Consider the following 14,546-nt stretch of genomic DNA (forward strand, 5'->3'; position numbering starts at 1 on the left):
TGGATATGGTCAGTATTTGAAAACAACGTTCTCTTTGAGGTGGAATGACAATATCGGAACAAAACTTTAAACAAGCACTGCATTAGAGGTGTGGCATTACTTATTTGTCGAAATCGAACTAAAAATTTTCAAGACCCCAGATATCGAATTTAAAGCAAATTGATATTTCTTTTACCGAAAATCAGGTTTCTTAAAAAAATTGAATGTGTTTAAAATCGGGTCATAACTTCCCTAGCTCCCATATACTAAATAATAGGGGTTTCAAATATCTGCTGAGCTTTATACCGTATATATCGGTTAATATATGAGATATCTTAGGAAAATAAAGTGAGGATATAGTCTTGGATGCAATGTAGCTTGGTAATGAAAATTAAAAATGGGTTCAGAAATTATCGCAGCTAAATATAAAGCGCTACAGAGCTCGTACTTGGGAATACTATAGATCTTTGAAAGGTCTTGACATAACCTACAAAATAGGTTATGCATGATTGGTTTTGATATTGCGTTCATATCATGGAAAACATCGAGTTAGACCGGCATGTGGCATCTCGTGACATCGCCCAGTACCAAACCATCTGCAGAAGTCTGGATATACAAAAAAGCCTGATGTTTGGATGCCGCATGATTTGACTCAAAAAAAAACATTCTGGATCGAATCAACGCCTGCGATATGCTGCTGAAACGGAATGAACTCGACCCATTTTCGATGCGGATGTTGATTGCCGACGAAAAATGGATCACATACAACAATATGAAGCGAAAACGGTCGTGGTCGAAGACCGGTGAATCGTCCCAAACAGTGGCCAAACACGGGATTGACGGCCAAGATTGGTGGGATTGAAAGGGAATCATCCTCTATGAGCTGTTCTCATATGGTCAGACGCTTAATTCTACCGTCTACTGCGAACAACTGCACCGCTTGAAGTAGGCGATCGACCAGAAGCGTCCAGAATTGGCCAACAGAAACGGTGTAGTGTTCCACCAAGACAACGCCAGACCACTCACACTTCGTTGATGAATTGCCAAGCAGAATTGCCAACCAATATATAATGATTTTAGTTATTCTAATGGGCTTAGTGCCGAATAAATAAGTAACTTTGTGTGTTCTCATAATAAAATTACAAAAAAACCAGAATATAAAATGCTCGATTACACCCGAATTTAACGCTTCCTTTTTTATTCAATTTGACTTTACAAAAAAAAAATATTTCCATTAGGGTGACAATCATAACACTTTTAACTTGCAGTGCTAATAAAGCCTTATTAAAAACTGGTCGTAACACTAGAATAATATCTTTAATTGTAAACTCAAACTTCCTTAACTTGAAGTTCTCCATAATTCGAACTCTTGGATATCCAAGAGTAATCAAATGCCATACAAATTCTGTTCCATAAATCGAACTTTTCGATCAGGACTTATTACAACATTTTTTTTAAAGACTCTCTATACCGTATAGAGGCAAACGAAAAATATGATATTACACTAATGGATTGCATAAATCACGTAACAAATCATGAGATACCGACGTAACGAGCCAAGCAATATCAAATTTCTTCCGAAAAGATTTGGATTTGGTCAACACTCCGCTTGGGACGATGAAGATACCATAGCATTAATTTTTTTGGCGATGATCGAAAATTTATGTGAACTGATTTCCCTACAAATATCACTATTATGGATTATATTGAGCTGGACAATGAGATTTGCTCAGCCGGAGTTGATATTGTAGACCCAAATATTTCAGACTCAACGAATATGACTTCTAACGCCATGGAAAACGGTGAGGCTTCTGAAGAAGACATTTTTCAACCGCCATCCAAAAATTATGAAACACATTCCTTTGCGAATTTAAATTCCTATTTAAATACGAATAATAATATAACTGACGATCACTAGAAAGCACCAAACAGATTAACATTTTTTTCACTGAAACAAAAGCAAAAAATATATGGTTAACCAAAAATTATAAATAATTTATGTTCAAAAAACATTACGCTTAATAAAAACTTCTATGACTCGAAGCCTCTCTAACTCGAAGTTTTTTGTGTATATTATGGTGATTCGCGTTAGGGAAGTTCAACTGTAATTAATTATTTTATAATTACGCACATGTGGCAACCTTCAGTTCATTCCTTTTTTTATAAAAAATGTGTTATATCACCAAAATTCCAATATTGGTTAATTTTTAACAAAAATTATAAATTTAAACTTTAACTCAAAAATATTGCAGCAAATGTTTATTAAACGCTTTCAACGCGTGCAATTTCACAGGCGAACGCATTATTATCAGTCACTATCTGATTGTTTTGTCGTCCATTTGCTGCCTGCCAGTCTGCTACTCGCATTGAGTCCCTTACCAATGAGTCGACATTTTTTTGTTGTATGTGTGTCTATCAACAAATGCAGTCAGCATACATTTGCAATTGCGTTTTTGGATTTGCCATTCGTAAAATACGGAGAAAATTTGAAAATTCAATTCGCAGCAATTGCTTCCATCCACTTCCAATAACGGCAACAACAAACACACACACAAACACACATGCCCATATGCGTTTCATTTTAGTGATTATTGTCGTTGCCGTTGCAGTTGTTGTTTTTGTTGTTGTTGCCACAGAGCAATGGGAATCATTGCTTTGCGTTTCCGGCTGATTGCCGGTCATTGCGCCACTATTGGCTCAACACACAGCCTCGGCTGGGGATGGTAAGGCATTGATGCATGCCGCTTGTGACATCCCCACACATATTATGACCGTATGCCTGATAGCTGTCTCATGGCTTCTCCATACCGACTGCAAATGCGATTAATGCAAAAATTCGAAAATTTCAAAACGTAATATCGAGTAAATCTAATTTAGTTGGACAAGTGACTGTCAGTGATTGCCCCATTATTTGGGGGTGGTGAGGTGCTCAGCGGTTTGGGTTTGCCGTCTGGGTCAGTGATATGGTGCAGTGTGGTTCACTGAGTGGTATATGTTCTGCGTGTTAGTAGATTCTGCTATATGACTATTGCAGGCATCTTATTTGGCTTGCACTCGTCAATCGTTCCTAGCGGCCAAGAGCCGAACAATCGCTATTGCAAACACAATATGGGTGTAAATACTGATTATACAGTGGGATATTTTGTTAGTTGAAATGTTGAGAAAATATGTGACACTCGACTATATGTATGTATGTATGTGATTGGCGTTGCAACCGTTTAGCCGGTTATAGGAGAATCGGCGATGTGCGCCCCCTCTCTCTCTCCTTCGCAGTTCGGCACCAGTTGGAGATCCCAAGTGTAACTAGGTCGCTCTCCACCTGGTCCCTCCAACGGAGTGGAGGCCTTCCTCTTCCTCGGCTTCCTCCGACGGGTACTGCATCGAACACTTTCAGGGCATAGCCGCTGTCTTTTTATTCGCTGAACTATGTCAATGTCGTCGTATAACCCGTACAGCTCATCGTTCCGTCGTCTGCGGTATTCGCCGTTGCCAATGTTCTGAGGACTATAAATCTTGCGCAAAATTTTCCTCTCGAAAACTCCTAGTGTCGGCTCATCTGATGTTGACATCGTCCAAGCTTCTGCGCCGTAAAGCAGGACGGGAATGATAAGCGACTTGTAGAGCTTGATTTTGGTTCGTCGAGAGAGGACTTTACTGTTCAATTGCCTACTCAGTCCAAAGTAGCACCGGTTGGCAAGAGTTATTCTGCGCTGGATTTCGAGGCTGACATTGTTCGTGTTGTTTGTTGATGCTGGTTCCCAGGTATACGAAATTATCTACGACCTCGAAGTTATGACTGTCAACAGTGACGTGGGAGCCAAGACGCGAATGCGCCGACTGTTTGCTTGATGACAAGAGATATTTCGTCTTGTCCTCATTCACCTCCAGACCCATTCGCTTCGCCTCCTTATCCATGCGGGAAAAGGCAAAACAAACGGCGCGGTTGTTGCTTCCGATGATATCAATATCATCGGCGTACGCCAGTAGCTGTACACTCTTGTAGAAGATTGTAACTTCTCTGTTTAGCTCTGCAGCTCTTATAATTTTTTCCAGCATCAGGTTAAAGAAGTCGCACGATAGTGAGTCACCTTGTCTGAAAACTCGTTTGGTATCGAACGGCTCGGAGAGGTCCTGCGATATTTAGGAGGCTGATCCCACGGTTATTGACGCAGATTGTGGGACACTCGACTATATAGTCTTAGGAAAGTACTACAATAGATCTTATATAAAACTATGCTTCATCTCAAGCTGAATACACTAAAGCTTTCTATATCGTCCTCTGCATGTTAAATTAAATCGTTACAAGAAGATTATTCTGGATTTTAGGAATGAAGTTTGAATAAGAAGAAAGTAAACTATCCGTCTTGACATCTCAAAAATTCCGACTTCACCGAATACTCCCTATTACAAGTTGGATTTCTGGTCAGTTATATGGTAAGATCCTTGATTGCCTACTTATTAACAACGGAAAATGATTCGTAAGGCTTTCGAGTCTACGTAACCCAAATTAACTTGAATTTTTGGCAAAGCCTTTTTCCAACTCCTTGCTCAGAATTTGTACTGATCCATTATACGTGGTCCCTGAATTCCTGTATTCAATATAAGGTGAATTCCATCAAGGAAAATCTATCTCTCTCATTCGGTTCAGCACCGATGTTTTACGTTTTGGTGAGGATCAAGGATATAACACCGAAAAACTTTGCAGCAAGAGCTCTGTAGACACCGACTAATGACATATTGGCTGAGATCGGTCACAACATAGAACTTCTAATTTTTTAACTTAATCCCTCGAGAGAAATCTAATTCGGAAGTGCTTGATTAGTCCAAAGGGGTATTTACTGACTAACAGGACAGGTCACCCAAAACCCTTTACCTCTTTTAGCGTTTATGTATGTAATCCTCTGATACGGCATTTGAAATCTTTACTACTTTAGCTCTACATTTCGGTAGTTGGACATTCCACCTTTCTTAGGAGTTTTTGAAACATTTATTACAACGGGTTTAATGAGAGGTTCATGAACCTCCTTTTTTATGTCTTTTAAGAGACCCCTACTTCTGGATTTAGATTAGCCAACGGTAGCTCTTTACGTGACTGATTCGAAGAAATGGAGCTGACTTCGACTAAATGTTATACCATATGGGAGTATTTGGAATGATGCCACATGAGAGACATAAGTTTCTTTGAATGTAAGAAAGAGGAAGAGGAATTGAATTAAGAATCCAATGTCCTAGGCACATTTCCAGCTGAAGGAACTAAGTTAACTCATTTCTGAAGCTCATAAGACTTCATGTCGATTACTATATGTTTTGTACTTAAGCGATCGGAAGAGAATAAAAATAACAAATTTCTTATTTTCATTTCAGATAAGTCGTCCTAGACCTGGCAACTCTGGTAAGTTTAAGCTCAAATAGATAGAAGAAAAAGATTTCGTATGTTTAACAACGCTCTCAAACAGCAAAACGATACTCAGATTTACTCTAGTAATACACTTAGTCGAAGAGAATTATATAGTAAACCAGTTTCACTGTGCCAATTGAGGCAATATTATGCGCTCATAAAACGTGGCATCATCGCATCATTTCACTGCCGATTGGTTGCTTCGATTGCGTTGCGATTTGTGTGCATTGTGGTGGCGCTATGTGGATACGCATCTGCCGCCTAATATCTATGGGCGAAACGTACTCTTCATTTGAATGTATGGTATATCAACGCGACTGTGTGTGTGTGAGTATATGTGACTGTTCGAGAGTATTAGGAAATAAAATTGCATTTTCATGAAGCGTTCGAATTTATGCGCAGAGCAAACGATTTTCCTCCAACTTCCCCAAAAATGGTGACTGAAATCAGCGCCAACGGTAAATCCCAAATGCCGCAAACCAATGCAAATAGGCAAATGAGTGGAGGCCATACGGATACTCTGGCAGATATAAACATATGTACGGAAATATTTTGTGTAGGCTGTGTGGAAAATCGAACAGAATCTACAGGCTTAAGAGCTGCTTTATAATCTAAAATAGATAATTAAATCAAATTGATCCTTTCTTTTCTCCAAATCTATATAGAAACTCTTTTTTCTCAGTTCTGAAGACTAGAAAAACATTTTTTTCCGCAAACTCTTCCAGAGTACCATTTCGATCAAATTGAAAATCTAAAAAGGGTATAGTCATCTATAATTTTTCAAACATCGACTTCTGGAACTCCCTCAAAAATAAGATCAGAGATCAATACAGTGCTCATTGCTTTAAAATTTTCAGTAAAAAAGTGGGTATTCCTCGATAGAAGTGTGGAAATGCTCGATTCTTTTTATGTCTGCCTTATGAAACAGGTGTCTTCTCTATATATTCCTCTTTTTATTCTCATTTGAAGTGCAAAGATTCATAATCATGTTCTCTTAGTTTTCGTAGAACAAGCTAGTCAAATGAAGTTTTGTGGATAGAAATGTAACCGAAGATTTCCTTATGATTCTCTATAAGTATAGATAATTTAGCATTCCATTCATTCATTCATAATCAAAAATAGCTCCAAGTCTTTCGAAAAATTATTTTAAAATTTATCAATTAAAGATTCAACTATGATCAGTTTAGGAGTTCCGAGACCAATATGGATCAATGAGGGACCCACTAGACGTGATAACATTATTGAAAAGGTCCAAAGATGTAACCTTTGCTTTATATTTATCAGAGCTTCTGTTTCTATTGGTAGAGATCCTCTTCATCAGATTCGAAAATGGAAGTCCAAAAAAGTATCAAGTCCCTACCGAGCTTCATATGACTTTTGGGAAGCTTACTCATAGCAGAAATAATTTCAAAGGTTTGTGATTATCTGCTGAGGGCCTTCGGTGGTAAAAAAAACTCCTTATCTTGGTCAGAGTCTGATATTGATCCATGATCCTGGAGAATAACAGTTCCTGCCTCTAAACACCACAATATGATGACAGCTTTAGACTCAAATCGTAACAGCGATGTGTTATAAGAACATCTTTGGCAATTGATTCCAAATCTGGAATCTATTAGAAGCCAGAAGAAGCTCATATTTTTGATGAGTAGATGTTGGTTTTGATTCGGTTTGATTCGAGATTCGAATATTTATAGGTCGAGGCGTCTCGCAACAACAAATGAGTTGAGTTGATTACTTTAGAGCACTGAGCTTTAGTGCTGGGTTCACGATTTAATATATATATAGACAATGATCATAGATATTATGAATCCCTCTTTAATTGAGTAGCTTCTTTGGAGTTTTCTATGAACCGGAGTCTAGTTGTAATATTGTCTTGAGTTATGCGATAGTACCAAGCTTGTCATTAGTTTAATAGGGTACTTCTAATCCCAACTCTGAGGATCTAATCGTAGATGGAAATAGTTATATTGTTATAGAATTTTGAAGAATTGGTTTATGGAATTCTGAGAATCTTTAACAGATATAGGGATTGGGTCGACTGTGTGGTGATTAAACATAGTTGCTGGAAAGTTAACGTGTTATGATCTTCATCGAAAGAAAAGGCTCAGACTATAGAACCCTGAATCTAAATTCAATCATTTTTTTTAGAAAAATTCTGGAACACATTTGCCGATCCATTCCTAAAGGGTCTCAACAATGCACGAATATACATACATGCCTCGTCTCATTGGCGCAATTTTGTATTGCTCGCAAATATGTAGCGGCAGAACGATTTAGACCCAGTTTAGCACTTCCTTACTCACACTGACGCGCTCGCACAGGCACACAGATATATATACACATATGCCTCAATTTGTATGCCACGCTGCGTACTGTGCCGCTATTTATGAGGCAACAAACGGCCACAGCTGCACGTTGCATGAATTCGATTCACAAATGATAGGAAAATCAGGCAAACGGGCGCGGTAACCCCCTCAACACTTGTGCGTGTTGTTGTTGCTTATGCGTGTGTGTTGGTGGATGCGTGCAGTGCACACTCACCAATCCGACAGGAGTGATGTTTATGCTGTCACTGCTTTGTTGCACTGCGCCACCACTAGTCAGCTCTTCGGGGTAACGTGCGTCACTATGTGGCATGCAACAAAATAATTACGATAGGCTAGCAACAAATGCCGTCCAACTACTGCTAGGCCAAAGCAACGTCCAACGGAATTGGTTTTCTGGTGATTGAGTTAGAAATGCTTCCCATTTGCGGAGCACGCGTGCGCGCCCACCACCGCACAGCAGCACACATGGCCACTTAAACGAGACGCAACGATCATTATACACACACACACGTTGTTGTTGCTGGTGGTAGTGCTTTATGCGGCAATTTATGCGTGAGATGGCTAGATTTTTCAGCACAAATTTGTTGCTGCCACATTGCCTCGCCCCGTACCCCTTCTCCGCTGAACAACCAACAACCCGACAACCGCTCATTGCAACAAATTTTACGACAACTCCCCAATTTGCGTAGCTCGGCACGGTGGCAGTGCCAGTGACTGCGGTTGTTCGTCGCTTGCCTGTTGGTGTTGCATGCAACCTGCCATGCCATGCCATTCACTCAGCCAACAGCTTTCAAATTGGCTGACTAAACGCACGTAAAAGCGTGTGAGTGAATCAGCGCCTAAGCGCGCTTTTATGGATAACTGTTTTGTTTGTTGTTGTTTGTGTGTGTGTGTGTGTTTGTGCAACATGTTGGTGTGGCATGTGGCAGCAAGTGCAGCCACTTTGAGGAAGATTTAGTGTGCCACATGAATGCCGAATGCCGAAACGTAACAGCAAATCATGGTTGCAATGGCAAAAGAAAAACAACAACAACAACGGCAACTCAAAACGTGTGACTGTCATTGAAGCCAGAGCGCAGCTGTGGAGTGGTGCCGAGGCAAGGCTATTTCACTTGTGCGCCGGTTGACAGCAGGATACCTCATGATTTTGCAATAAAATGCGAATACAACAACAACAATAATAACAAGAAGTTTAACTGTGCAACAACAACAACAACAAATTAACAGCAAATCAATAGCAATAGTTTTTTGTAATAAGCATTCTATTGCTACAACAACAAAAACAAAAATTTGAACAACACGAACACAACAACAACTCAATGGCAATAGATTTTTCTCCTCGAAAAACACACGTATCAATGTCGAATTCTATTGCTACAACAACAACAATCACCAAATGCTTTAATCTGCTCATCCGTGATCCCACATATCTACCAAAGCTCACTCTCACTCAATTCATTGGCCGCTGCGAATTGGCCAGCCATGTCTTTGGCTGTTTGCTGGTTGGCTGACTCATCGGATTTGGCTCGTCGCTTCCCTGCTCCATCGTACATTTTTCGACAATGATTCGGCGTTGTTGTTTATGTCAGCAACAGCAACCGCAGTGTCACCAACATGTCGCCGCGCAACGGACTAACTTTGACTTTGCAGTTCACACGCGGGAAAGGTGTATTTGTTTTTTAGTGGCGTTTTTGTGTGCTCTCCACCAACGAAATATGAGCACGGCGTGCGATGAAATCTATTGTTCCACCATTTCGTCGACAACTAGCGCGCGTCACGCGTTGCTTGTCAGCTGCAGCAGTCATGTTGCATGTTGCTGCAGGTGGGGCATGTGTAAGCGTCATCACCGCAAGTGCAAGCGTATTAGTCGTCGCTTCACTAAATCATATTGATTTATATGATTTTTTGCCAATAATATCATGGCTAAACGCTGGCTCACTAGCGCTCTACAAACAATTCCATCGACTCTTTGGCACAGCATTTACCAGCTCATTTGTTCGTCGAAAATCGATTGTAGCGAATTGCGGTATCACGCGCAAGTGATCGCGTTCGCAATTGTTCAAGCATTGCTGCCGTCGACAGTCGCGTCGTCGATCGGCAATGTGATTATGACAAAAGTTGAACCGGAGTTCAGCTTTGAGCTCTAAAGTCACAATCGCGACTCAGTCACAGCGCGGCACTTTGCATATCGTGACTGGAAGAAGCGATTGACAACCAAAGCCAGTGCACAAAACTGCGCCTTCACTCGCAGGAGGGGGGGATTTATGTGAGTTACCGAAATTGAGTTTTGCTTGAAGAGTATCGCGTTGATTACGTGCGCATGTTCAATTGAAGTCAGTGGGTGGTGGGTTGTTGAGATTTATTAGAAGAATTGGTATGAAGTAGAGAAATATAAAAATATAATGGAATGCATTTATCATTGGTAACACTAGTTTAAGGCTATTATTACAAGCGCATATTTTTATCTCGTGCTGTAAACTGTAGAAGGATCAGATATTCGCTGCAAAGGTCACACATCCAATCCCGATATCCAACCTGTATTAGAACAATTCTTCCTATAAGCGATCACTTCAGTTCAGAGCTTTAAAAATATCATTTTTGTTGTTGTATTGTGTTATAAATGTCATGGGTGAAAGTCTTTAATCCATTGGGACACGATATCTATCAAAAAGATTATTATATAAATTAAGTTTTTATGTTGCCCGGAATTCAACACAACACGATCCACACACCGATTTTCAGAAACCATTTACGCATCTTATTATTATCTTCTTTCGCTTCGGCAAACGTTGAATAGTACGATGCTAACATGTCTGCCGACGAACTCTTAGATCTAAAATAGCACTTAGCCTAGCATCGTGCTGTAAACTGTAGAAGGATCAGATATTCGCTGCAAAGGTCACACATCCAATCCCGATATCCAACCTGTATTAGAACAATTCTTCCTATAAGCGATCACTTCAGTTCAGAGCTTTAAAAATATCATTTTTGTTGTTGTATTGTGTTATAAATGTCATGGGTGAAAGTCTTTAATCCATTGGGACACGATATCTATCAAAAAGATTATTATATAAATTAAGTTTTTATGTTGCCCGGAATTCAACACAACACGATCCACACACCGATTTTCAGAAACCATTTACGCATCTTATTATTATCTTCTTTCGCTTCGGCAAACGTTGAATAGTACGATGCTAACATGTCTGCCGACGAACTCTTAGATCTAAAATAGCACTTATATCCCTACAACGAAAAGGGATCTTCCCTAGAGGCCCTAGTTGCTTCCTAAATTATTTTCGCTGTACTGTCTGCGGTAGAGCAATAATTGACTGACCAATTCCTAACCAATAAATTGCGATCTAAACTTTCATCTTATACGATAAAAGTCGGCATTTCATAAATAAAAGCGAGTAAACGTTTTGTGACTGTAGATATGTAGTTGTTTGATTAGATATGCGATGGAACCCTTAAGGCTATGAGAGCACCAAATTGATTATATTTTTGTAAACTATATTATACTCGTATTGGATTCTTTGAATAAAACTTAGTACCATATTGACTAGGCGCTTAGGTTACCTTAAGGGGGGGTAAGGTTTGTTTCGTCGAAAAAAGAGCTTTTTTCATGAATTTTTTTAGAAAAAATTATTGCTGTAGGTTTATTTTACTTATTATTATATGAAAGTGCAACATTTGAAGGATACTTAAAAAAAGTTTTATCGAAAAATAACGAGGAATAACGGATTTATCGTCGATCTCTGCAGGCACCTCGAAAAAAGGTTGTTGTGCGGTGACCAGCCTACAGCATCACTGAATCATCCGAAACCAAAAAATCAAAATGCTTTCTTTAGTTTATTAGTTTATCTTTCAATTGACGTCGAGTTTTTTTTTTAATTTTTAAATTTTTCAATTTTTTGTACCATTTTCAAGCCAAAATGACGTTTTAGACGAAAAAATCGACCTATTTGTTATTGTAAAATTGTTAGCAATTAAAATTTTTGGAAAAACTCGACGTCATTCGAGAGCTATATATATGTAGAATATTTGTTCAAAATTTCAAAATGATCGATGCAGTAGTTTTTTCTGTAGGCTGGTCACCGACTTTAAAAATGACATATTTGGGAAAATCGATTCAAAGTTTTGTACACTCAGGGCAGATAGCTGGAGGGTACCGTTATTCAACCTCATGTAACTTCGTTAGTTTTTCTCCGAATGACCTAAAATTTTAACACAATATTCTTGAGATATTGATGGTTCAGAAAAAAAATTAAAAAAAAATTTTAAAAACCCCCTTAAAGGACAGATTCCTATGTCACAGTAGATCCCGCTTGGACAGCTAAAGTCCCCAGTCCTTTGTAATGGCGCAAACTTCTCAAAATATATGCTCAAGACCCACAAGTGACGATGAAACGGAGCTAGACTTTTACAAAAGAAAGTGTCTCGAAGTCTCAATCTCACCTTATTCTAAACAGCTTTTGCAATTTGCATCTGACAAAATATTTAACCTCACGAAATGTAGCCCCATCGGACAGTGCCTAGTAAGAACTCCTACAATTACGACAAGCTGAACCTCGCTAAGAGCAAATACTTTAGTAGATCATACATATTAGACCAGAATGATCTCACAGCCGCACAGGTGCTGGTCGTAATCAAACGCCTACAGTATTCATTCGATTACATCACTGATGCAGTGATAAGATTTAGGAGGATAGTGGGACATCATCTTGTTCCCGATCTGATGAAAATGCAGTTAGGCTGCCACAAAATCTTATGATATGGCTATCACTGACGTTAGTGACTAACATTAGAGATTAAGTTGACCGATAACCGTCTTACAGAAGACACTAAAAGCCGTCGAAAATTATTTCAAGAAATATTTTGTCGTATATATCACAGTCGCTGGTTATTTCGAACTTCTTAAAGGGAAGACGAAAAGTTAAAGCAACTTCAGACTTATATTCATCACTGCTTTATTTAATTCCGGTGATATGGAATGCTACAGAGAATTCTTAGCCATAGTGAATCAAAATAATGAAGAAGAAGGCCTCTTTTGAATTTTACATTGAATGAAATGATTTATTGAAATCCATATCCAAATAATTATTGATGTCTAAAGAACCTTGTTTCCGCACAAAAGAATGAGATTTCGTCCCTTCATAAATACCACTGAGCCACCTTTCTGGTTCGTTGGACATCAGCGTCCATACTCCTTTGGTGAGGATATGAGTAGCGCCAAGCTCCAGTAACGCACCCATCGCCATACACCAAACAACTACTCCCTCTTATTATTTTCTCCCAACCAAAGACCAGCGCTCCTCGTGTCGCCCAATCACCCATGCCACACATCAACATGCAACAAGGCATCAAATCACTTTAATCACTTGCGTTCGCCGAACAACCACTTGAAAGTGATATACTTGTACAAACTCGTAAATATGCGAAACAGTTCATGTACCCAACACACCAACACAGCTGTTGCATATAGAGTATGATGTTGCAACATGTTACTTAGTAGCCGGCTCACTTTGTGCTTTCTGGCTTTCTTTTTTTGTGCAGAAAAGCATACCTGCACCCTTATGCCGTTGAGTGGGTGTGTGAGCGGGCGCTGTTGTTGGACGTTGAGTGCAACTTTTCTTTTTAACCGAAAATGTATATTCACTGCTTTTGTTGCAACATTTTTTTCAGCGCGCGCGTTTTATGCGTTGCGCCTTTATTTCGGTGGTCACACGTTCGAGCAGTTGCAGCCAGCAACGTTGTGTTTCACTTGGTGGTGTGGTGTTAATGGTGTTGGGGCTGGTGTTGGCACTGGTGCTTGTGTTATTGTTGTTGTTGCTGTTCCTGCTGCTGACCGGTGTACGCCTAACCAAAGGCGGCTGACAATTCGCGAAACCTGCTTCGATGCGCTTGGCTACACGTGGCGGCGCTGTGTTACTTTATTTCAATTTTCTGTTGTTGGTGCTGGTTGTTGTTGTTGTAATTATATAACAATTTTTGTTGCTTTTATTTCCTATGCGCTTTTATATTGTTGTTCTGCAACAGCATCTGTGTTGCTGTTTTGTTGTAGTTTCTTTTTTATTCTCATTTGTTTTTATTATTGTTAATGCAGCCGCGTCCATAAAGCACTGACGCGCCTCCGCTTTTACGAAGCTAACAGATTTTTTGACAGTGACTGCTCAATTTAAGAGGTACGAGCTCGACAGTGCTGTGCTGTTGTTTCCGCTTGCACAAAGGCGCGGTAACATTCAGGGCTTTGTGGTATATAGCTTCATCCTGTGAGCAACAACAACAACTACAAACATTGTACGTCATCAACAGCCATCAGTTTGTCAGCGGTGGCTTAAAAGGCAACCCTGCCGGTACTCACTTCTTGCTGCGCTGATGGCGCCACTTTGAGCTCAATTGCAGTGCTTTTGTTGTTGTTGTTTTTTTAAGGCCTTACTCTTTTAAACCCAAGGCTAAGCGATTGTAGACAATGTAGTTGTTCCAGTGGTTAAGGCCTTTGTAGAGTATTGGAGATTATTTGAGGCTTTGAAACTAACCTAATTTTTCATAGTAATACGATTTAAGGAACTAAGTTTAGAAAAAATGTCAATCACCAACGAAACCAGCTTTGAGACCTAGTAAGGGAAATATCTCGCCGATGGCTTTAATTAAGGTCGAAGAAGTTAAAAAATTCATCGACGATTGTACTGTGTGCTGTCGAGGTCTCTCCAAACTAAGATTGAAACATCTCGATAAACATACTTTCGGCGACTTAGCAAATCAGTAGGAACTATTACTGCATTTATTAATGCTAGGCTCAAAACGCTCTATCGATAATAGCTGGGTCTTTGGTTCCAATCCAC

General features: G+C 39.5%; 1 protein-coding gene across 1 annotated transcript in view; it reads left to right on the plus strand.

The window, feature by feature from the left end:
• Window positions 1-14,546, plus strand: part of LOC105208517 (cytohesin-1) — a 329,917-nt gene that overhangs the window by 125,769 nt on the left and 189,602 nt on the right. Inside the window, exon 3 of the transcript XR_008470638.1 lies at window positions 5,344-5,371. The gene's annotated coding sequence lies outside the window, so the exon portion shown is untranslated. The remainder of the gene's footprint in view (window positions 1-5,343; window positions 5,372-14,546) is intronic.

This window comes from Zeugodacus cucurbitae, chromosome 3, assembly GCF_028554725.1.
Source record: "Zeugodacus cucurbitae isolate PBARC_wt_2022May chromosome 3, idZeuCucr1.2, whole genome shotgun sequence".
NCBI classification, from domain to species: domain Eukaryota; kingdom Metazoa; phylum Arthropoda; class Insecta; order Diptera; family Tephritidae; genus Zeugodacus; species Zeugodacus cucurbitae.